The sequence below is a fragment of the Acromyrmex echinatior genome, chromosome 8 (assembly GCF_024713525.1).
Source record: "Acromyrmex echinatior isolate Ae372 chromosome 8, ASM2471352v2, whole genome shotgun sequence".
In the NCBI taxonomy this organism is placed as follows: Eukaryota; Metazoa; Arthropoda; class Insecta; order Hymenoptera; family Formicidae; genus Acromyrmex; species Acromyrmex echinatior.
The window spans coordinates 9638874-9664479 of record NC_141859.1 but is presented as its reverse complement, the minus strand read 5'-3'; the positions used below and the strand labels follow the sequence as shown (position 1 = coordinate 9664479).

At 33.2% G+C, this 25606-nt stretch overlaps 1 protein-coding gene across 1 annotated transcript in view; it reads left to right on the top strand.

The window, feature by feature from the left end:
• The first annotated feature begins 786 nt into the window (after positions 1–786).
• LOC105148322 (neurotrimin) overlaps positions 787–25606 on the top strand; it is a 378921-nt gene continuing 354101 nt past the window's right edge. Inside the window, exon 1 of the mRNA XM_011059981.2 lies at positions 787–1490. The gene's annotated coding sequence lies outside the window, so the exon portion shown is untranslated. The remainder of the gene's footprint in view (positions 1491–25606) is intronic.

Here is a 25606-nt window from a genome sequence, read left to right as displayed (position 1 = left end):
CCTTAAATATGCAATTTATGCTTATTGTATTATCTTTCTCTATAGTGGATAATCATATATCGTAATCGAAAAAAACTTAAATCCAAATGGTCACCGTTATCGATAAGAGAACCGAATTGCTTGGATTTTGGACTTTTTCGATCTGAAATCGAAACCATTATTGGTAAAAGGACCGGAATCGGAATCGAAATTTCATTTTCGGTTTAAATGTATAAACCAATCATATTGAAGAATTTTACAGTTGCAAAACTGCTTTCTCTACTGAACGTAGTAATTGTAACGACCTCTACATTGTCCAATAGGACAGCGCTAATAATAATGATGATGATGGGTGATTGGGGACGAGATGACGTCGCTCAGCATCATTTTTTTACGTTGCAGTGCCGAATCGTGTGAGTAAATAAACATGGAAGTGGTGAGCAAACGGTCGTTCTATAGATTAGTGAGAGTGATTGTAATGAATCATGAATCGCTCATTGTGCATAAACGAACGTCGTCAACTCGTGCTATGGTCATATAAATTTATCTTTATAGCGCGTTCCGCGTTACTTATTCATCGCAATATTGTTGTAAATTAAAATATGATAGCGCGTCGAGAGTGACAAAAATACAGGCTTTTGATGCAAACGTATTCCAGATATACATACATGAAGCGTTAACGATTTATTGCGGTTGACCATATTCGAAGTATTATTTGAACCGTGATGTGTAGTTACAGCGCGAAGTGCGCTACGCATATGTACGGCGTGAAGTATGCTGCGTATTTCGCCGCGGCGCAATGTCGCCATCTTGTTATGTCAGTGCATTGTACGTTCGCGGCGGTTAGAGAAAAACATGCCGCTCTGTATTATTTACGCTTTTTACGTGACGGTGGTGAGTTTCACGTGAATAAACGTCGGGAGTGCACAGTAAAGTGCCGGGCGATCATCCTGCTGTATCAAATTAGCGCAAACGGTCAAACATTAGGAAGTTTTTGCAAGTTTTTGCATACCGTGTATGCAAATACAGTAAACGCTAAAATTACGTTACTTAGTGAAAAGTTAAAACTACACATGCGCAGTTCGCAATCGCTTTCTACTAAATAACGAGATTTTCATCAACGTTCACCATATCTGGATACACGGTATTGTAAAAGTACTCTATTAATTGCATATTCGTTAAATTATCATATTCATTCGCCGATATCGCGTACAGTCTTCGCCGCAAGTATTTCTCATCGGCGCACGCTTGTTAAAATAAATTTCGAACTTGTTTTCTTGTACGAAGGAAGGTGTCGTGACGATGGGACTGTGACAGGTTTTAGCGTTGTTATTCGCTAAAAGCCAATCGCGCGTTTTGGAAGTGTCGGATGAAAGTGTCGAGACAAACCTCGCGAATTTCGAATTTAAGTTTGTGTCTTCTGAAGGAAGGAAGGAAGGATCGCATTTCGATGGCTTATTGGAGCAGGAACGTCTACGATATTGCTTTGGTGGAAGAATAGACATCAGTCGGTAAGTAAATTTGATGGAATGAAAAATTATTCGGTTGTTCGTTGAAATTAAAAATAAATTTCTTTCAGAATTTTGGAATAATTAAAGTTCATTCGTCAAGATCGATATGTAATTATTAGCTGCATTTATACATAAAGCAGCTTTGTAATTGTCGTAAAATTCTTTAATATAATTGCTCCTTGTTCCTTACTGTGAATGTGTAAATCAATCATATATATTAAAGAATTTTACAACAGTTACAAAGCTGCTTTCTCTACTGGAAGCAACCAATTAAATTAATGTCTAACAAAAGCTCTATTCTCTCTCTCTCTCTCTCTCTCTCTCTCTCTCTCTCTCGCTCTCTCTTTCTCTCCCTCCAGAGGAAAGAATTCCTATATATAAATTGTAAAATAAAAATACCAATTTAAATAATATCTAAATAATATAAGAACTCTCTCTTATATACTACAGTTAACTATAAATTATATCTAAAATATTCTTGTGTGCTAACTGACTAGCCTGTAATTTATATTCTTTGTTTTGCACATAATAAAGTCTTAGATATAACAGAGAAGCGCAACCGTTATCCCGATTTCTGATTGGTTCCGCTATTTTTCTACGGATAGTCTTCTAGGATTCTAATTTCGGTATCATTATTTTTAAATCTTTATATACTGTAGTTTCCAAAGAGAATCAGTATTTTTAGTAGAAACGCTACTGTTATAGGAATCGTACTTTATTTTGCGGAATGACAGATGTAAACACAGCCATTTTTTTCTTTACACGATTAATTATAAATTATTAAATATGCTCGGTTGCGCTTCTCTGTTATATCTGGCACTCTAATACATAATATATTTTTACAACATTTGACTTACGATCTATTAATAGAAACGCTAGTAAAAGACATATGTATATAATGTATATAATTAATATGGAGATTTGCGTACATTGCGTTGCGATACAATTGCATTTTATGACAGAAGCATTTTTACATGAGCCGCAGCCAAAGTTAGATTTCTCGGTTGAATTTCCGGAATGCGGGAATTGGAGAAAAGCTCGCTCCCTCGAGTTCGTTACTGTGAACGAACTGCATTGCCGCGCAATGTTACATTGTATGCGGTGTTAAAATCGCCGTTATCGTTTTACGGAATTTACGTGGCGGTGTGGCGTGCCACGTGTCCGTAACGAAAGAGAAAGAGAGCGAGAAAGAGGGAGAGAGAAAGAGGAAGCTTTTAGTATCTCACTGTGAGAAAGAGGAAGGAGGAGGAATAGAGATGGGAAACGTTGCATGCCTAATCAGACAACGATGGTAGACAGTGCTTTATGTGTTCGCTCCATCTGCAGATTTCCGTTTAATAACGTCATCTGTATGCAGGGGTACATTATCTTTAGCCGTCTCTTACCTGCTTTCCGTTCCCACTCCGATGAAGAATTCCCGTGCATTTTGTATTACTTCTTTCCTCGTGATGTATTTGTTTGTTTGTTTGTTGTGTGCTCGTTAGATAGGTGATCTACATGCGATTTCTTTTGATGAATAATCCCTTCGATGAATAATCTCTTCGAATTAGTTTTATAATTCTCAAGTTATTATGATTGCTTCTTAAAAAATGCAAAAAGATGCAAAAATAAAATTCACCCTTTCGAGCATTCTTTAATTATTTTATTAAAAATGTAATTCTCTGTTATTTTATAACGTATATGTACGTATTATGCTACACGTATAAAATATATTTTATATTATATTTCTGGCATCATTTTCAAATGAAAAGTATTTAACAAAACTGAAAAAAACATTTTTAGCAATTTAATAATTTAATTTTATAATATACATATAAAGTCCTGACAATTTATTTATATGTTATCAGAAAAGATTTTTAACTTTGATGTAAATTAGGTAAAAAGGTGAAGTTATGAATTATTTGCTATCATATTATATATGATTTAATTTTAAATATTGATCTAATTTTAGTAAAAGGACAGAATAATATGGATATAATCAATTTGCAAAGAGAAGTATTTAAAGTTCTATTTTTAAACGCTTTTTTTAACATTATTTATTATTTAATATTTATTATTTAATATTAATGAGAATTTATTGTTTAACATTATTATTAGGTGTTGGAATTAATTCGTAGCGTTTTACAAGTGATGGGAAGTACTTTCATTAATGTATTTTTTAATGCTCATGTGAAATAAATAACATTCTTTCATTAAAAACGCTACGAATTAATTCCAACACCTAATATTATTTTAATATTGTAAGATTTTAGAGAGATATAAATTGTTTACTGAACTTTTTCTCCACGTTTTGAATTCTTTCGTTAAATCTAACGGAAGTATTGAATAAATTAGTATTATGATACCAATCTTCCTGAACGTCTGTTTTTCTTCGTGTTTAACTTTAAATAAAGAACAGGGAAGTCTCCCAGTCTGATATCGACTATGCCGACGACTACGAGACTGTGTCTACATAGACGAGCTAAATCTTGGTCTTAACCCTTGCTGCCCTTGTCAAAATATGTATGTACGTCGGAGTAAGTTCCGTGCCTACGATCTTAATCCGACGGTTATCCGACGTTGGTAATTTACGACATTTACGTGAATTGATAGCAACCTTGCGATGACAGTCACGCTTGTCTTTAACAAAGATTTTTGGAAGCACGCTATACAACGTAGCGGATAATTGGCAATTAAAGTACATACGAATTTTAATGTTTTCGTATTTAACCTCGTCACTTATTAATAAACGCGACAAAATTTAATTTATCTTTCGCGATATATCTTATAGTTTATTCAAAGATCTAATAATAATGATATTTCTCAGTTTTACTATTACATTTATTTATTATTACATTTTAGGCAACATTTTAATGTTACGCGCAATTCATTTTTTCCGTTCATTTTCAATGTGTAGCTTTTTCTGTTTAACCGTCTAAAATAAATATCTGTTGCTTGCGCGGGCATATGCAGAATGACGTTCATTACATTTACATTTTATATCGGATATTGCTCGTTAAGGTGAGCTAACATTACCTTGGTAGACTCTTTTGTGCGCACTATGGCGAGCATATTATAATATTTATATTAAGTCAGATTTTACATCGAACGTGCTTACAGTTACGTGGATATGTATGTACGCTATTTGTATTATAGTCACAGCATCATGAAGATTAAAAATTAAATTAAAAAGAATGCCGCTTATTTTATTCGAAGCATTTTCATAGAAACAATCTCTAAGTGAATCCTTCTTTGAAAGAATCTTCAAACGAAAGGCTGCAGTAACGAGAATTCACGAGTACGCTCTATATATGACTGCGATTTCCGTGTCTAACGTGCCACTAAACTTAACGGCAGTCATTCGTTGACGCTTTTGCGTTTAACGAAATCTGCCGACTGTAGGGAGCATCAAGTGAAATTTACACGCCGTTAACCTTTCGTCCTCTTCTTCACGCGATCGCACTTAAGACGGGCGTGTGGATTTTTGATGCGTGATTCCGCATAAGTCGTGTCATTCAGGATCTCACGTGTACATAATGGTGTGTATGACAGTACCCTTTTGAGACTAGTGACGTTTTGCTTTCTCTTCCTACTAATATATTTTCCTGAAGAATTTAACCGACTTTTCTGCTTTAACGAAGAAAGTCTTGCAGCTTGAACGCCGCAATACACTGAAAAAAGAGTGTCTGGTAATAATTATCAAATATTGAGTGAAATCATTTTAATCAAATAATACAACTAAAAATAGTTTTATTTTTCTATAATAAATATTCAATAATTATTATTATATAAATGGTAGGTTATTATTACATTTGATAATACTTACTAAATATTTGGAAAACTAAAACTACTTTTGGTTATATTAATGGGACATTTAATTGAAATTATTGTATTTTACTCAAAATTTGATTATTTATTATTAGGATTTATTTCAGACTACAATATGATTATGATAAATATACCTATGTAATATAATTAGTAAAAAAAAAACAAATATATTGCTATATACTAAATCTTTTTGGAGGAAGAAATTTTTACAAATGACGTTTTTCGTACTGGAAAGTGAATCCTTTTGGAAACGAGTCGATTTTCTGCAACATTCGTCGACAATAAAAAAAAATTCTATCTGGGAGGGGGCTGCTCGCGATATTTTGACAATGAGTAATGACAATATGACAAATGCACCGCGCGCTTTAATCCGCGATAGGGTCCAGAGGCACCGGGGATTCGTATTCCATGCACGACTTAATCGATAAATTATCGAGGGATTCGTGGAACATCCCCGAGGGAATGGGAGGACGGTTTTGCAGCTCGCGTAATTCACCGATTGCTATGCCTGTGCCGTTAGAATACATAAAAAACTGTATAGCTCGACGCGATTCTATAGCCTATTGGCACTCGCATTCTATAGTGCACCTACAATTTGTTTCCTGTTTAATATACGCACGTTATCGCCATAGCGAGAATTTTATTCTTCGATCGGTTCGATCGTCAGCTCGACAATCCGTCGCGAATGCATTGCACAACTATCATTGAGCGGAAATACGGTAGTTTGTCTTGTAGCAATTGATGTTACTTTATAATTTAGCATCGATATCGACTTCTTCTACTTTTTTTCCATACATTTTTTTCATATCTGTTGCAATGATATAAATTAAGTTGATATCGTAAATTTTAAATTAATTTATGAAACACGACTTAATTATTTTAATTAGAGAAATTAGATTGGCAAATAAGATTATTTATGTTCCTAGGAAGAGTAAGCAGGCGGCTATTTATCATAAGTCTTGTCAAATTTGACATGTCAAATAGGACTTCGGCAATGTTATATGCTCATATGCGCGTCCTTTGATATGTGTTATTTACACCGTGGCTATACGCAAATATCGGCATCGCTATTTCTATTTGCTCTCCGTTTGTCAATCTGCACGAACGATGGACCATTACGCGCATCGGTTATGATCGGTGTATTAATTACTCAGGAATGAAATTACAATGCGATAGTCCATGAACAATATAAACACAATTCTCATTAATCAGATTGTAAAGATGTTTAACGTAATAACCAGTGTTTTATCGCCGACTATCAATATTTACGTTAAAATATTGCTACCATTATATAACGTTTTTCTATCTAAAATAATAGTTCTATCGTACAAACTACAACACGCGTACACAGAAATTTTTTATTATTAAAAATTTAATGATTAATATTCCGGTAAAGTGCGAATAATAAGTAGCTCCGCTATTTTTCGCGTGGCATCGCGTGGTCTATATTTTATACACACGTGATCGATGCTTGTCACATGTGTAAAAATTAATTACACGAAGTGTTCCAGATTTACTAAAAAATATTGTAGTTTAGAGAGAGAGAATAAATATTTTTTACTCGACTCTCGAGACACATCTTGTATAATTAATTATTGTATATAGAACGAGCAACAATTAATTCTATGTGAAATATAGATTCTGCGGAAAGCTCTTTTCTTTTTCACCGTTTCCAACGGTGGTGTCTGGCGCGAAGGTCTAATAAATTGAAGTTCGTCTCATTCGTGACTTAGAACGGGTCACATTCTTCCGTTATATCGTCTATCGCGTAGAGACGAACAAGACTAATTTGAAAATAGAAATGACACCCACAACTGCGTTCCAGTCAGCCGAAGGAATCCCTTTATTACATAGCACCCCGTAGAGTATTGCGCGATGAAGAATGCCCGTCTTTTTAGCGATAATGACGATGCTCTGGATACCAGATGTCGATGGTGAAGCCGTTCACCAAGCAACCGCACCTCGCCGATGTAGTTCGTGGAGGATTATCGACAAGTCCCTAACGCGCACGTTTAATGAAGAAATGATGCGCTCGGAAGAGCCGATTTATTGCTTCGCGTTTGCGCTAATTTTCAAGTGATCGTAATCGGCTGTAATCTATCTGCTATGCATTATCGTTCCGTTGAAATTATCGTTTGGAATTCGCGTAAATTCCTATACGTAGATTCCTATATGGGCTAACTCGGACCAACCAAATTTGCTTTCACCGATAACGATTCTATGAATGGCTAAAAAAGATTGTATTTAAACAAGTTTGGCAAAGCATTAATTATAGAATGAAAAATTACAAGTTATTTTAGATGTATAAAGGCGTATTATTTCTCTTATACAATAATTTTGAGAATTTTTTCGTGACTTTTTTTTATTATTACTTATTTTCAATCATTTTTTTCAATTATTCACCGTTTGTTTTTGTACGTTTCACTATTTGTGAACAGCGCGAACGTTTGTATAGAACATTGAAATGTTTTGACAATATATACATAGATACATATAAAAAGGAACATTGAGCCGAATTGTTTCAGTGCACAATTTTTTCCCACGGAAAAATTATATTTTATTATTTTATTATGTTTGCGTCCAAAGATGAATTGATTCTCTAATTCGTAGATCGATATCCTCCCTTGTGCCTTTTCCTTTAACAATAAGTAAATTTGTTTTATTTTTGTCAGTAGTTTCTGCTCATCTCATTTATCGCACGAACGAGAACGTTAGTGGTTATCCCTCTTTTTCTTGTCAAACCGTTGTGAGGAACGTTAATTAATTGATGCTTTTTTTGATTAACAGTGTAGCTGTACAAAATGTTATCACGGAAATTTTTATCCAAGTCTACAGGCCGTATGGATAAGATCGCGAACAGTTTATGGATGAGTTTACGTGGTTACCGCGTGTCAGGTGTAATGTATTACACTCGCTTACTTTCAACGCTTTACTTAACTTTACTATTACAAAGAAAATGGAAAATTTAAGACCTTTCGCATATTTAAAGCATACTATGTTTATATATTTAAAGATCTTTATAAAAGAAAATCAAACAATCCACTTCTAGACTCATCGTTTTTTTAAGTCAATTATGTATATACATTTATATAAAGCTATTCTATTATAATTTACACACATTTATTCGCTTTAATTATTTAACTAAATTATTTATTTAAATTAAGACAATAAATACACAATAATTACTATCAAAGAATTTTAATAAAATTATATAATTGTATTTTACGACCATAACATCGTATAAAATTGTCGCACTTTTGATGAAACTAAAATTTTTTATCTCTTTCGTGCAGATCTTACCTTACTGTGAAACATATTTGCTGAAATTATATTCAGAATTTAAGCTGACGAAATTTTATAGTGTCGTTTTTAGATATATCGTTGGAATATTCACGAAAATTCACTTGCATATGAAAAAAGTAGTACGGAGAAGATTGAGAAACTTGTAATCCAATTTTTATCATCGTAACGAAATGGCCGTCGGTTCTTTCGCAAACGACCACGAGTCTCTTACTTCTTCGCGCAATTTCAGTAATGGTGAGAAAAATTCTGAATTTACTCTTCATTATACCGATACACGAAATGGAAACGTAATGTTAAACGTCGCAAGTTAATAGAAATCCCCTCGTTCTTTATCTTCGTCACTGCGAGTGGTTCTGCAGTATTAACGGTATGTTCAATCCTGAAAGAGATGTGTTTTTTCGACACGCTAGATATCTATAAAGATCTGTTTTAATTTTGCAATTTTATAAAAAGAACTAAATACGAAAAATATCACTCTTTCGAGTTGCTCATTGCTATAAAATCGTTTTATATTTTGCATGCAAGACATATCTTGTGAAAAGCGAATATTTCACAAATACGCACACACACACACACACACACACATACACACACTCATATGCAACTTACATTTAGAAATTATTAGTAAAGGACTTTAAAAGAAATTCTTCAGAAAATAAAATAAATATTGAGTGTTTTTATCTAAACATTGATATTTAATAATATCAACAATAACGTATAATTTTTTGTTCTGATGCGAGAAAGATATATATATATGTGTGTGTGTGTGTGTGTGTGTGTGTGTGTGTGTGTGTGTGTGTGTGTGTGTGTGTGTGTATGTATATATATGTATATATATATATTATATGCAGTCATGTGCAAAAATATTAAGCACTTAAAATTTTCTTGCATTTTACGAAAAGTTAAATATCTTGGCAAAAAAAATTTCAGAGAAGTTTTCGACCACGCATTTTAAAGCTTAAAAAAGTAAAGGACTTTAAATCTGCGTTTGAATCTTTTGTCTACGATATTTTGTTCCTAACAAGGGAAGTTTCACAACTGTCTGGAACCGATTTGATTCTCCATGAAATATGTTGTAAAACGCGAAAATCTAACAGACATGTATTTTTTTTATACGTGCGCTAACTCATGTTTAAGGTGAAACACTCTTTCTTTGAAGAAAAACGGTATTTTTCTTTTGAGGAGAATATCGTCGGAAGTATAAAAGATAGAAAAAAAATTTTTAAATAAAAGTTGTACGGTTTCAAGAGTATTTTAAAGTTATAAAGAAAAAAAATTTTTTTATTTTTTTGTTTAACCTATCCCCACTAATATCCCCACTACTCATAATTTTTTTAAATTTTTAATTTTTGTTTTATACCAAATTAAAAATTATTTCTTTACAAATTCAATCATGTAATAAAGTTACATTACGACATATCATTTTCGAGAAATAATTATTAACGCTTCCGTATATACGCTATCCATGCTCATGTGCAATTGTCGGAATAATAAAATACATAAATCAACGAATAAATAAATAGACATGATAGGTATTTATAAATTATAAATAATGTTAAGAGATGATAATTTTTATTATTTCTCCTTAAAGTGAGTAAAACTTTTTTATTCACCTCTTACATTACTTCCTTATAATACAATATCTTAAGATTATTCTCTTAAAGTTATTTTCAGTTTTACGCTTTAATATCTTACTTACTTGTCGTTTACGTAATAATTTCTAAACGTATTTAATAATGAAATAATTTCTAAATGTTTATACACAATAAATTTACATTTTGTATCGTTTACTCATAATACTCATTACAATAATGATGCTCGATAAAAAATGTTTTAATGATTTCTTGCATCATAAAAACGTTTTACTACAATTATATTACTACAATCTTTAATATCACATGTTGTTGAACTTTTCTATGGATCAAAACTAAATTTTATGGATTTTCAAATTCTTCTGGTCTTTCGTTTGTCACTTTTAAACCACGAATATTTAAATAAGTTGTGATATTGCGGGGATGATAATTGATTGTGTATCAGAAATTGTAATTTTATTATATTATTTCGATTATGTAAATTTATAATATTTTTCAATAATAAAATCTGAAAATCTTTTAGCAAAATTTTTCCAAATTCTAAATCCGTAAACATCTAATGTACAATATTTTCCCTGTAGCGTCTTTCGGTATAATCATAGTAATAATATGTTTTCCTGCATGTATTAAATTTGAAATAATATTGAGACAATGTCCAGTCTATGAATCGATAAGAAGAATGCTATTAGAACCAATGTTTGGAAATGTTTGGAAAATAAGCTTCTTCTAATCACATTTTAAAATGATCTGTAAGAAATATAAATGTTAAATTAAACTATTTTATGACTGTTATGAGATTCTTAAATAAAATATAAAATATATCATAGAAATGAGACTTATAATTTCATTTTATTATTTCGTTTATGCAATATTTATTTTTTAATAGTAAAATAATATTTGAAAATGTATAAAAAGAAATTTATTTAATTACCTAAAGTCATTTTACCAGATTTTGATGCTTTTAATAACATTTATTGATGTGAATAAGGTTTTTTATACTCTGAAATCATTATGTTTAAAACATTTTTTCATCGAGTATCATTATTGTAATGAGTATAACGAGTCATCATCCTCAGTGGTCGAGCGTGGTGACTTCTCTCATATGCCTGTGGTGTGCACGCTGGTTGTATACATTCATCTGGGATCTACAGTTTAATGTCGGTTTCGAACAAACGATTTATTAAGAAGTGCTCTTGGCAAGGATCTTCTCGGTGGTTTACCATTGTCTTCCGAGAGGAGCTATGAGTGTTCAAAAACATTTTTCTGCCTGAAATCTCAGGGCATAGCAGTCTCGTGTGTTGCCTGCTACGCCACGCTCGCACTCCGAGTATAATGAGTAAACGATACAAAATATAAATTTATTGTGTAAACATTTAGAAATTATTTCATCGTTAATTATTAGGTGTTGGAATTAATTCGTAGCGTTTTACAAGTGATGGGAAGTACTTTCATTAATGTATTTTTTAATGCTCATGTGAAATAAATAACATTCTTTCATTAAAAACGCTACGAATTAATTCCAACACCTAATACATTTAGAAATTATTACGTAAATGACAAGTAAATAAGATATTAAGCCGTATAAAACTGAAAATAACTTTAAGAGAATAATCTTAAGATATTATAAGGAAGTAATGTATACAAAGATGAATAAAAAAGTTTTACTTACTTTAAGAAGAAATAATGAAAATTATTATAACTCTTAACATTATTTATAATTTGTAATGTTACAAATATCAATCATGTCTATTTATTTATTCGTTGATTTATGTATTTTATTGTTCCGATGACAATTACTTATGCATATGAGCATGGATAGCGTATATACGGAAGCGTTAATAATTATTTCTCAAAAATGATATGTCGTAATGTAACTTTATTATACATGATTGAATTCGTAAACAAATAATTTTTAATTTTAAATAATAAACAAAAATTAAAAATTAAAAAAACTATGGGTGGTGAGGATATTAAATTAAACAAAAAAAATAAAAACAATTTTTTTCTTATAGCTTTAAAGTACTCTTGAAATCATACAACTTTTATTAAAAAATTTTTTTTCTATCTTTTATACTTCCGACGATATTCTCCTCTAAAGAAAAATACCGTTTTTCTTCAAAGGGGTGTTTCACCCCTTAAACATGAGTTAGCGCATGTATAAAAAAATACGCGTTACTCTTAGATTTTCGTGTTTTATAATATATTTCATGGAGAATTAAATTGGTTCTGGACTGTTGTGAAACTTCCCTTGTAAGTTACATAAAATTGAAAAATGATATTTTTGTAATATTTTTGTCTTACTTTAAAGCGCTTATAGTTAAATGAAATTAATAAACAAAATTTAATATAAAAGTATCTGAGTAGATTTCCTAAGCTTTAATGCTTTTTGAAAAAAATTTGTAAGACTTGTTGTAAAGATATCATATTTTTTATTATGTGAAATTTTATTATGTAAAACTTTTTTAAACTTGATGATCGAATAAAGTTTTTAAAAGAATTTGAAAAAATTTATACGAGTCAAGCATATTATTATAACAACATTTTTTTTCTTTTATTTTTTTTTTGTATACTTTTTAGTTTCGAAATTATAAAACATTTTAGAAAAAGTAAGTTTTTACATAATAAAATTTTACATAATAAAAAATACGATATCTTTGCGAAAAATTAATATACAAATTTTTTTTCAAAAAGCATTTTAAAACTTAGGAAGTCTACTTTTAAATACTTTGATATTAAATTTTGTTTGCTGATGTTTTATTCAACTGTGGCGCTTTAAAATAAGACAAAAATATTGCAAAGGTATAATTTTTCAATTTTATGTAACTTAGGGATAAAATATCGTAGATAAAAGATTCAAACGCAGATTTAAAACCCTATCCGAGCCCTATCTTTACGTTTAGCTTTAACATGCGTAAGCGAAAATTTTTTGAGATTTTTTTCGCCAAAATATTTAACTTTTCATAAAATGCGAGAAAATTGTAAGCGCTTAATATATTTTTGTACATGGCTGTATATATGCTAGTTTGAATTGGAGAAAAATTGATTACGCACCTCTCTCTCTCTCTCTCTCTCTCTCTCTCTCTCTCTCTCTCTCAGCGGACAATTTTAAATCTCTTGAATGTTTTTAACTTTTAGGACGATTTTTTAGCAACCCGGGATTCTTTGTTATTATAAATGTTTACCGATTTCCCATCAATCGATCATATGTGTGTTCGAGAATTGATTGCATAACTCCACAGTAGAATAAACAGAATAGTAATTACTGAGTGAAATGAAATTCAATCCATAGTGTTATCAATCCATAGTTTATCTTTCGGTGTAACAATGCATTGCGTCTTTCGCGACGATACTTAACTGTAGCATAATATTATACTATTGGCGAATGCGGCGATCATTAACGACACTTAGATATTCTGAAGAATTTGAATGGCATTCCCAGGTAGAATGAGGCATTAATGATACTTGCGGAATAATTTGATGGCAGCGTCTTGCAGGTTTTCTGGTCAGGTGTGTAATTACACGAAGGTTTCGCGAGCAAGTCGGATAATTAGTTTTTCTTACGCACGCTGTATTAAATAGCGTACTCATTTTTAAACTTAACCAAACTTTTTTTCTATGTAATGTTTATTTTGTTTGTATTTGAAATTATGAAAAAATTTATATTTTTTTCCAATAAAAATCTATAATTAAAACTTCTAATAACTTGTGTACTTTTAAGATATATTTTTTAGTTGATATTTATATTTTTCTTTTTCAGGAAATGCGAATTATTTATAAAAAAAATTATAACATTTTGTTGTAACTGAATTTGTTGGGCGGGGTGGGTTAATCGACTTCAAATAATTTGAAAGTATTGATTGACTATATTTTATTTTTTTGTAAAGGTGATAATAAAACTCGTTTCGCTTATCGATTATAGTTCGATTATCTGAGCTTTATTATAATTTTATAATTTTTACTTCCATGTGTAGCTATTACCATTTTGTTTTTTTATTAGAAATATTACAAGCATAAATATATGTTGTGATAAGACAATAGAATACAATTTTGAAACTAAACATTTGCTCGGTTTCGATATAGAGGCACAGCTGTAAAATGATATCGCAATATGTCGAAATCGATAAAGGAATTATCTTGAAAAGCTTTTAAATCAATTTATTTTCTCGCATGTATCGCAAATATTAAAAGCATATTTGCGACGAAACTATGAGGCAGTATTAACTATATACACATATAACACATAGATGCAATAGTATATGTGAAATCGATATCGGCAGTTAATGGGAGTGTAATCAGTTTTGTGGTTATACAGACAGCGTTATTCATGACGTCAAATTATTACGCGACTGTCAGTGAGATATTTATTGGGATGCATACACATATAGAATTGTCTTCAATTTTCCTATCAAATGTCATTTAATCCATGTATACAAGGTGTGCAAAAAAATTGTTCAACGTGTATATATATAGTATATGGTAGATAATACATACCTCATACTAATAATAAGTAAAAAATCTTAGTCAGCATAAGTCGAAAGCTCAATTGTTTCTATTCGAGATAAATAATTTTATATATTATATTATATATATATATATATTATTATATCATAATTGATTTATTGACTCTTCTACATGTTGCATATAATATATAACGTGAAAAGAGAGAAATTGAGCACTGATAAAGCCTATTTAGGAGAATTACAGATCCAATGAGTTGATCTCCCATAATATCCATCGTATTGGTTGATGTCTGATTACCGATGATATTTTTCATTATAAAATGTGTATGGAAATTGAATTAGAACATTCACAACGCAATTTGTAAATACTGAGGTAAATCTTCGCGACACGTAGAAGCCAATAAAGTTGAGTTTTCGACCTTCTAAGGCTTTTTTTATTCAGTATGATGGGCAGTATCTACCACAGTGTTTTCTAAAAAATTCTAAAAAATTTGCACATTTCCCGATTTCGGCGAGCAACCCCCATTACCGCTCGAGGGTTGACGGCGCTCACGTGACATCCTCAGAAGCGTCTCTGTAGCTTAAACGTGCGGAAGTCGTTCCTTACGTTATTAAAGAATATTTTTCTTGTAAAATAATTTTTATTTTCTTAAAAAATCAAATACTAAATTTTCTAAAACATTTTATCATAAAAATTCTTGCCTACTAGAAACTATTCAATAATTGTTATAAATTTCCATCGAGAAGTTTCTAGAATAACTAATATATTTTGTTACAATAATTCTTGCCTACCAGAAACCGTTCAATAATTGTTATAAATTTACATCGAAAAGTTTCTATAGCAGACTTGCGAAGATCGAAGTTAGGAAATACGTGAATCTGGAAATTCCGTGTTTTCCATACGAAGTCTTACAAAGTCTCAAGTAACAAGAATTCTATATCGCAATTATCTTCTATAAGCGAATAATAAATAATTTTATAAAAAATAAATAAAAAGGGGCTCAAGAGAATAAGCGCTGTTCAGAGTGCGCAAATTGTTGAAAGAAATTTCTCAATATGAAAGTTAAATTTCTTGAAGAGGCGACAGAACAAAGAAAAATCGTTAAATGATAATAAATTTTACGATCAGTCTTCTAACCTTCTTCAGCGATAATAACGCAACGTTACATACTTAAACTGCCTAACGTATACAAAAAACAAATAATTTTATCATTTTTAATTCTTGACTAACGAAATGTGTTTTTGAACACCATTCATTATTCATATGGTAACTTCTCGACTGTAGTCACGCTTTGTGTATGTGTATATGTACATATATATGCATGTACATAATAAAATACGTATATAGGAAACGAATACACGCTCGCGAGAGAAGTTTAAATGTAGATATTTGAAACGAATGATTTTATAGCGGAGAACACGTTGAATGTACGGCAATAATTTTGCAGCGATTACTGCACTTTTATCATGAAACTTACCAACAGCTTAATTAGACGCGAATGGGTCAATTTAAGATAACTGATAAGGTCACGGAAATGTGACCCCATTCATCTAATCGTTCGGTTTTAATCAAACGCGCCGCGCTCAGACCGGCGCGCTCTGATATAACGGGCGCAAAAATTGGCTCGTTAATTTTAATTATTTCGTTCTTCTGGGCCGGGCCGTTTACGTGAATTTCCTGCGCTTGTAATTAGTCGATAGAAAAGTTCATTTGCGCGAGGTATTATATCAAATTCACTACGTGCAGCGGTTTTTTAGCCGTTCCCTCTCGTCGCTGGCAAATAGGACATTGAAAAATGCCGCGTACGATAAGCTCGCCAAGGAAACTTTTATTCCCACAGTGACGCGCAGTCGTGGGACGTTTTAATGCTTCATATTATCCAGCGCAACCAAGAAGATCGTGTACACAGACAAATATGTTTATTTAGCTCGCGAATCACGGAAAATTTTTTATCATTTTTATAGAACGTGTCTAGGTTTCTTGTACGGAAAGTATTTCATAAGAGAAAATATATATATATATATAAATCTACATAAATTTATGGAAGTATATATAAATATTTTCTGTGCAAAAATTTATTTATCTTTCTGATATCACACGATTATAAAACTTTCATAATTTTTTAACATCACATAGTGCTCGACATAGTGCTTTACTTAATATCAAAATACATGATCGATTTGTTATTTTTTTGAGAAAATAGTTTATAAGTTCACTGCCCTTACGCCATGGCAGAAAATCAATACTCATCTGACGTATTTATCGAGGTAGATAGCTTAAACGAAGATTATAAAGATCGCGGTCCATTAATGTCTTCCTGGAGTTCTATTCAAGCTGCACCGTGTACTAGGTGCAGTACTTGATTAAATCGACTTAGTCCTGCACCATGAAGCTCCATTGCGAAAGTCTACGCTTGATTTTTCGAACGAGTTTTCTAAACCAAATCTCGTAAGATTTTTTTTTATACATATAGTAATGGATACAATTATCGTGACTACGTAATTCTTCAGACGTGTTAAATATTTGAATCCTTTCTTTAAAGATTGCGCGTATCAAAGTTATTAATTTCAAATAATTAACATTATTATTAATTAACATTTATTTCTTATTCTATTATACTTGTGTTATTACAAAGAAATGCAACATAAATTCTAAAACAATTATCGACAAATATTAAAAATCTGATATGCTACTTGATCTTTTAGTAATAAAGCTATACGTATGTATATGTATATAATTAATAGACTGTTGTTTACCGCAACTATGCGAAATGATTTATTCGCGCAGTTAATCAATTAGTTCTTCGACATGCGGTCTGTTATAACCCTAGTGCAATAGGCGATCCATAATCATCGACACAAATACTTCTTGATGTCATGGTTGATTAAGCAAATAGAATTATTAATGCTCAGCCTATTATATCGATGTAGAATAACCAAACAATTAACAGCTATGCTCAGTATAATTGTGGAGTGATAATTATTATGGCTTGGTCGATAATAATTCTGTGATCTCGTTTCGTCAAAAATAACGTAATCTCGAAAAATTGGTTTTTCACGAAACACTAATAACTGCTGGTTTACTATTTTGTAATTTGTTTGGGATTGTACTAAATATTTAACAAAATAATTTACGAATATTAACTTAGTATTTAACAAGTATTATGAGAAATATTATATGGAATATATGTATAACGATAACGAATATTTTGATTTATCATGTTCGATTTCGATTCGGATTTTGAAGATCCGCATGTTTATGTTCCGATGTATTTAGTTAGTATTTACGAACTATTTCGAGATAATCAAGTCGATCGGTTTCGAGTTCGACAGTACTTTAAAAGTGGGGCCGACCACTAAATTACTTTTACCGGATCGATCCTTCCATCTCGACATTAGCTTTACCAATTTGCTTCGCAGTCCTGGACTAAAATATAAGCTTTACCGTTAAAAGGCATCAAAGACACCCTCGGAATAGTCGGTGTCGTATCGAAATCGCACGTAAAAGTATAATACTTGCGTGTGGAACTATCTTTGCTGAGAAAATAACTCGGGATGCACGTAGAGTAACCAATCGAAATAACTGGCTTCGCATGCTTGCGCGACACTATTCGCATATAAAATAGTCACGAATGGTCGTTCAGCATCGATGCAACCAAATGCAATATCATCTCATTCTGTTGTATCCTATCCGCGTCACAGTTTCGAGATTTAGCACGTTCCGTACGTAGAACGCATTGATAAAATTGATCTGTACCTTCGTTTACACGAAGCGTGGCACATTGAACGAGAATCGGTCGAAAATTGAACTTTGAGACCTTGATGGATTTACATGTTTTAATCCCCAAACATGGTTTCACCATTTTTGGGGTGATATCCACGCAGGCGTTTTGTGTCGGTGAGTCGATAATTCCGTGAACACGATCACCCAAAAACGGATCATCCGATTATATCGGGATTTAGTAGCCTTTCTTTCAATTTTTGGCAATAAATGCGAAAAATTGAAACTATACCATTTTTTTGTTTTCTCATATAAATGCAAAAAACAACGCATTATACGCGTTCAATTGTTGATAAGCCGAATTTTCATGTTGTAAATTTCAATATTTTTCAAATATGCGACCAACTGTCTTTGTCTTGAGAACGAAACATATTCATCTTTTCTTTGTGCCATTCGCTGTGCGATATATAATTTAAAGAACAGTACACGTTACAAAATAGCGATTTTACTTGTCGCGTATTTTGTGACGCGCGCATTTTGCACCTGTTAAATCCACCGTTTCTGTCTCGTTTATAGAGCGTAAAAGGGGATGCTTTTGGGCGCGACTTCGGGGTGTCGCAACAGTGTTAGATAAATCAAGAGCAGAGGTTGCAGGAAACACGTAGAACGCGTGCAGGTTTCATTGTCCTACTTGTCACGTTTATAAGTACACATATGCTTGGTATTGCGCACGTGAGAGTGAGAAAGAGAGAGAGAGAGAGGGAGAGAGAGAGAGAGAGAGAGAGACGAGTACGCGAGAAACTCGTATGTGCGTTGAGGTAGATGCCTTTCGTCTCTGTATGTATGCGTGTTACCGGCTCGTCTAGCCAGATCCCAACTAATTTATACCCTACTGCATTAATATGCGCATTATTCTATGAGGAAGAGACGGGCAGAGACGCCCGGCTAGATATTACGTATCTACACGTGCACGCGCGTATGCATATATGCCACTTGGTCCACCGAATAATTACTCGCTTTATATACGCTTTATGCACCTTGGAGCATTGACTGACTATTTTAATGAAGGAAACTTTGACTGGACGCAAGAGAGACAGAGGGATAAAGCGGACCAAGCTCGGCAGACATTATGTTTGCACGTATTACACACATTGCGCGCCCTCGAGACGTCGATAGAAACGAACGAATGAACGAACGAATGAACGAACGCATGGCTATGCCTGATTATTATGCGTAGTCACGCAAGCCAACCGGGAAATACCTCACCGGTTCCTATCGTCATTTATACTGCACCCACGATTTAAGCCTCGCACGTATACATATATCCACGCGCGTATTTCTTTATCGATCGCCGAAGACAACCGCGAGAACGCTTTCGGTTCTATATTGGTTTTTCAAGTGGGTCATCGACTTATTAGTTATGTGCGTTTACCATATCTTTACGTGCGCGTTTTTGTTATTAAAATACACCAGATTAGAGATACAAGAGAAAAGGATAATCTCAATCAGGTACAAAGAAAAGGATGTAATAAAAGAGAATGTAATAATGCTAGATTTCTCCATTTCCTGTGCTTGCTGTCACAAAGAAAATTTAGGATTCCATTCTGTAACTCTTAACAACTGTAACGATATCGTTAAAGAATAGGATCCTTGGAAATTTTATTCGTAAATGTAAAATTTGTTTGTCCGTTGATACGTGTCTGTACGTGTAGAATTAATTTATATTTATATTATACATTCATTTATAAATATAAAACAGAATTCTTTTTAGCGAGAAAAATGGTTTAAACGCGAGTGCCGTGGTAGAGATAGTGCGCTTCATAAATTGTCTTGATTTAAAAAATTTCAAAAATAGACTTATTCATGCAATCCAAGTGCAGAAGAGCTCATTCGACTTAGGTCGGTTTTACCGGCTTTAAACTAACATTTTTAACATTTCTGTGACTAAAATGCTTTGCATTTTTGATTTCTGTAAGTTTCTCTCTATTCTCTCTCTTTACCGTAAATTTAAGCTAAAGCGATAGCTCTCAGTCGCTTTAATATCATAGTACTTAATATCAAAGTTTTTTTCCCCTTTTTGAAAAAATTAAAAATTTAATTTTTCTCTTAAGGACCGTATCTGTCTCTTCTTTTTGTATACGATTTAATTGAAATTTGCGAATGCGGATCTCGCGCGTCCACTATGCGACGTGCGGATGTCGCATTCAACGGAATGCATTTGCGCAACGTTCGCATAGGTACGTACGTACGAAGAACGTGCGGTGAGGCGTTTTACTCGGTATCGGCAACGACGAGTCCGTTGTCTTTTCTGAATTTACCCGTTCAATTGAATTTCACGCTTTGGTACTCTACGATCAGCCATTGTGCCAGACTCGTGACCCAAATTATTCTCTCCCTCTCGAAATACGGGCCGCGAATAGTTTCCACTGCACGGTAGGGGACTAAATATCCGTACCTACCTCCGGCCGTGTCAAATCGGGAAGAGAGCACCCTTTCGAAACTCGACCCACTTTGCTCAAAGATCTCGCGATTCACCTACAGTCGGAATGATTTATCGCTACTTTTACGAACTGCATTGGTCATTGCAACGGGAGCTCCCTTCGCTTTTCGTCGTACGCGGTCATGTGTGTGCTCTTATAAGCACTTCGCTCCATTCTATTAACATTCAAAATGCTCTTTTTTTCTCTATTCCATACCATTTGTGCCCCTGTGCTTGCTGCTCAAAAAGAAAGTTTAAGAGAAAAATTTTATTTGTATATGCAACATTTACTTGTTCGTCTATATGTAGAATTAATTTATATTGATATTGTACATTTATATCTATAATATATTGTATTATGCAAAACAGAATTTTTAGCTAAAAATGGTTTTGAAGAAAAACTAGTGCGAAATTCATGAGATTAAAGCTACATTTCGACGTACTTATTTTATTTATTTCCGATATTGATTTATTTCGATACGTATATTATTGTACAATATATTATTTGTTACGTTGTGACGCAGAGAAATATCAAGCGTCCTCGATGCTTTGTAATAAAGCTCCACGCACAGTAAACACGAAAATTTCCGGAAATTTATGTTTGCGAGATGAAAAGATCGAAATACCGTGGACCGAATCTGTCGTTATGAACAATGCGATATGCAGTCTTAAATCCTCGTCACAGTCACGAGAGAAGTCGGAACGAGAAAAGCGATAGGGTAGCTCACCCCTGTGTCACCGATGAAGAATATAAATTCCAGAAATGGTACGTTTCCTGAAAAATGACGTCTCGAACAAATGGCGACATTCGCTATGCCTGTAGGACATGGCGAACGCTTGTTCGTGCGGCATTGTAATCTCGCGCAAATAACGATCCAATAAAAGGTGCGAGTAAAAATCGTTGGTCGAGTCGCGAAATAATGGTGAACGTTGGCACACAGCTTGAAAATTTCTTATATAAAATATTAGATTACGTAGAATAAAGTATACGATTAACGCGTTTAATCTTTCGTGCAATATATGAAGGTTTCTCAAAATTGCGACATACTAACGATAAGTTAACCGTGAGAAAATTTTTCAATACAGGAGTTTTGTTGGCGTTATCGGAAAAGTAATAAGAAAGGAATAAACTGAAAATTGGTTTGAACATTAAAAATTCGTTCTCCGTCCGATGGAATAGTTAAGTTATCTCTTTGAGAAGAACGGGGCGAACAATGGGGGGTGATCGTTATCAACAGTCGAGCGCAAGTCGGGCGCGTAATAAATATTTGCGCTCATATCTCTCGCGCTCGAGCAGCCGTGTGATTATTATATTCAGCAAGCAGGGAGAGAGCATGCTTGATAACGAAATCGGTGAGAGGGATTTTCTGTAATGGAAAATTCAACGTCGTTAAAATAGAAATCATCGCTCGCAAAGTGTCTTCCGCCCCGACTCACCTCACTGTAAAATTTATCTGTATGATATAATTAAGTGGCAACGGTAATCGCGTTATGTACGGTATCAAGCCCGCGTGCGCGTATACAACGTTGGTACCAGGACCACCAGCAGGTAGCGTTGTAAAAATAAAATACCCTCAGAGAGAGAGAGAGAGAGAGAGAGAGAGAGAGAGAGAGAGTAAGCGCTTCGTTATATCCGTCGCGTGCAACTGCATTTCCGCCTTTATACCTGTCTCGCAGTTCGCAGCGGATAACCGTTGGACCCGCCAGCGTTTACGCGAGGTCACTGTGTGCTCTCTCGAAAGGAATTAATTATACTGTTGCGTTAGTTCAACACGCGTGGTCCAATCTGAAATTCTGTCGAGAATATGTCGTTATCATACAATACTATAAAGATATTCAAACGGAAGCGTGGTGGAGGAAAAGCTACATTATAATATTTCCATGCGTCCATTTGCTTCTATTAAATACATGTATACGTGTATACGCGGCACGAGGGTCTCCAAAGATTTAAATCGTTAAATCAAAGCGACTATCTGCTTCGTAACTTTTCTAAAATAAAAGTTGCCACGCGAAACTTGATCCCGAAAGTTCCCTTGTACGAGCGGAGCATAATAGAGATTAGAAGCGGAAGTGGAGAGGAGGGCTTGTCTGTCGGATCGATGGCACGGAGCGAGCTTTCTCTCTACAGTCTACGGCAATCATTTTTCTACGCTCTACCCCGTAATTACGGGTAATTACCGGCCGGAAGAAATTTTGCCGGGTGTCGACTCTTCAAGCACGACCAAGAATTTAGTTTATAGTCGTGTATGCCAACCGCCCTTTCCTTCAATTTAATTAAGACGACAGGTTTAGGCTTGCGCGTCCTCTGGCACAAGGGGCGTCCCAAAATTGATGTCCGCGGGCGGCCAAGTACGCGAATATGCGGGAAATTGGATTTCAACGCTTAACGTGTCGCTCGCATTCTATAATTAAAGCCGTGTAATTAATTTGGTCAGATATAATTATTGTGTGCCGTGGCGTGTCATTTCTTAAATCCATATCGGGAACAGCGCGTTATCTACATTTTACGATAAACTTCGAAGCTTGCGTTTGATTCGTCAATTGCGAAGAATTTAAAGTCCTTCACTTCATTAAATATTTCGTCAAAATCGAAACATTGCTGCAGCTGGAATACCGCAATCTGATAAAATAAACACGACGTGACACTTATAGCGTAGACCTAAGACTAACCGCAACAATTTAATAAATTATTCTTAAGATTATATTTTTAGCGCTACTTATATATGTTTAGCGTGATCCCTGCTTTCAAGGTAAGAGATATATTTGAAGGATTGAATGTCGTCACAGAGATGTACGAGTAAAGTATCGTTATACATCGCGATGATCTCGCATAAAACTGTAGAACGTCCGCTAAGCGGTCTCAGAGTACGGAAACTTTTCCACTTTCATGATGTCGTGGTGTGTTTCACTCTATCGCGTCTTAAGATATACTTTAAAATGATATCCGCACTTTGATCCTCCGCCCTGCACTCTATCATACCCAATACGCGGCTCGTCAAACTAGCCTTCTTTCACGATCGACCACGTCCCTGGGATACGAGTTTTATAAGCGTCCTCTTTTTTCTTCGGCAAACAATCTTTCGTTAAAGTCTTTCCTACTTCGCTCCTTCCTTCTCAAGTTTTCATAAAGAAAATAGCATGGTATTGAGGAGGCACCTGTTGGCTGACAATAACGATGGGAAATTGCATAGAGATAGCATACCGATATATTAATCAAAGAGAATAGGAAAGAATGATTAGGTAATGATAGTTTACGAATTGTTTTGGAAGAACAAATTAAATAGTACGTTCGCGTAACAATTAACATTTGTTTATTAACATTTATTAATGTAGGGGAGACCGGGGTTAGTTGAATATAGGGATAAGTAGAATAATCGAGGCTACGTTAAAAATAAAACACGCGAGATATGCGTAAACGTGTCTGAGCACGCAGCAACGACTGCTGCTAAGTCTGCTGTAACAACTTGTTGCGAACATCTATGATAGAAGTTATGCCACAATTTAAAAAAATAGTACACCTAAGTAAATATTTTTATTCTTAAAGTTTTTGTTTTACTATCGTATATAATTGTCTGAGATATTTGATTTCTACTTAGATAGTAAGTGTAGTTCTTACTTATAAGATCCAACAGATTTTTTTTGTTTATGTATCTCTGTTATCGTATATTGTTAACGTTTTTAAAAAATGAACGGGAATAGTAGACTAACCACAGCATGGAACTGTATGACTCATTTAGTGACGACTCTTATAATACTTACTCAAAATTTTATTCCTTTAATGAGATTTTCCTCAGTGATAAATGTTATAAGTTTAGTTCTCTCATGTCCAATCTCGAAAACTAGGCTTATTCAACGTGTTTTTGCAATAAATATATAAATATATGTATATAGAGAATATATAGAGAAAAAGCCCCTATTATGATATACCGAGTTCATTTTTGTTAAATGCTGGAAGTCCATAGGTAGAATTAAAAAAAATAATAGGTCATTTTGAAGGGAATTTAATAAGCTTTAAGATAACGTTATATAAAATTTAATTCAAATTCCATTGTTTTTTTTTAAATTAAAGAAATGTAAAAAATGAACAAATCGCAAAGTAAAAAAATTGTGCTCCTAATATGAGATGCCTCGAAGAAATCGATAGTAAAACGCAAAGTATATCAGTATTGCAGTTAAAAAATTTTATTTAATGTTTCTAAAAAAAAACACAGCTAGCGTGTGCGAAAAATAAACATGCGATAGATTATATTATATTATTATTATAGATTATATTATACCCAGAACTCGTCTTCAGGTAATTGAAATCAAGCATCGCAGAAATAGGCATTCGATGTTTATTCCGGTCGTCTTTTTTATTATTGTACAATAATATTTATACTTTAGCAACAATTTTCACTATAACATAGAAGCATAGATTATTTCATATTATAAATATCCATTCATATTATAAATATGCGTATCTTATATTACGATTTCCACGCTTTATGGTTTTACGATCATCAAATCTATGTTCTGTAATTAAACAATTCAACGTATTCCGTATTTTTCTATTAGTACGACCTTACTCTATCACTACATGAAGAATTTATTTGCCAAATATTTATTTTATTAAATAATAAACAAGGCTCATTTTAATGAAACTTGAAGACATCCAAATTCTAAAATCTTGTTTCACAATGACTACAGGCATGATCTAATAATGAATTTTCCACTAAATAGTTTTCAATCCAAGAGCAATAAATTCATGGAAGAAC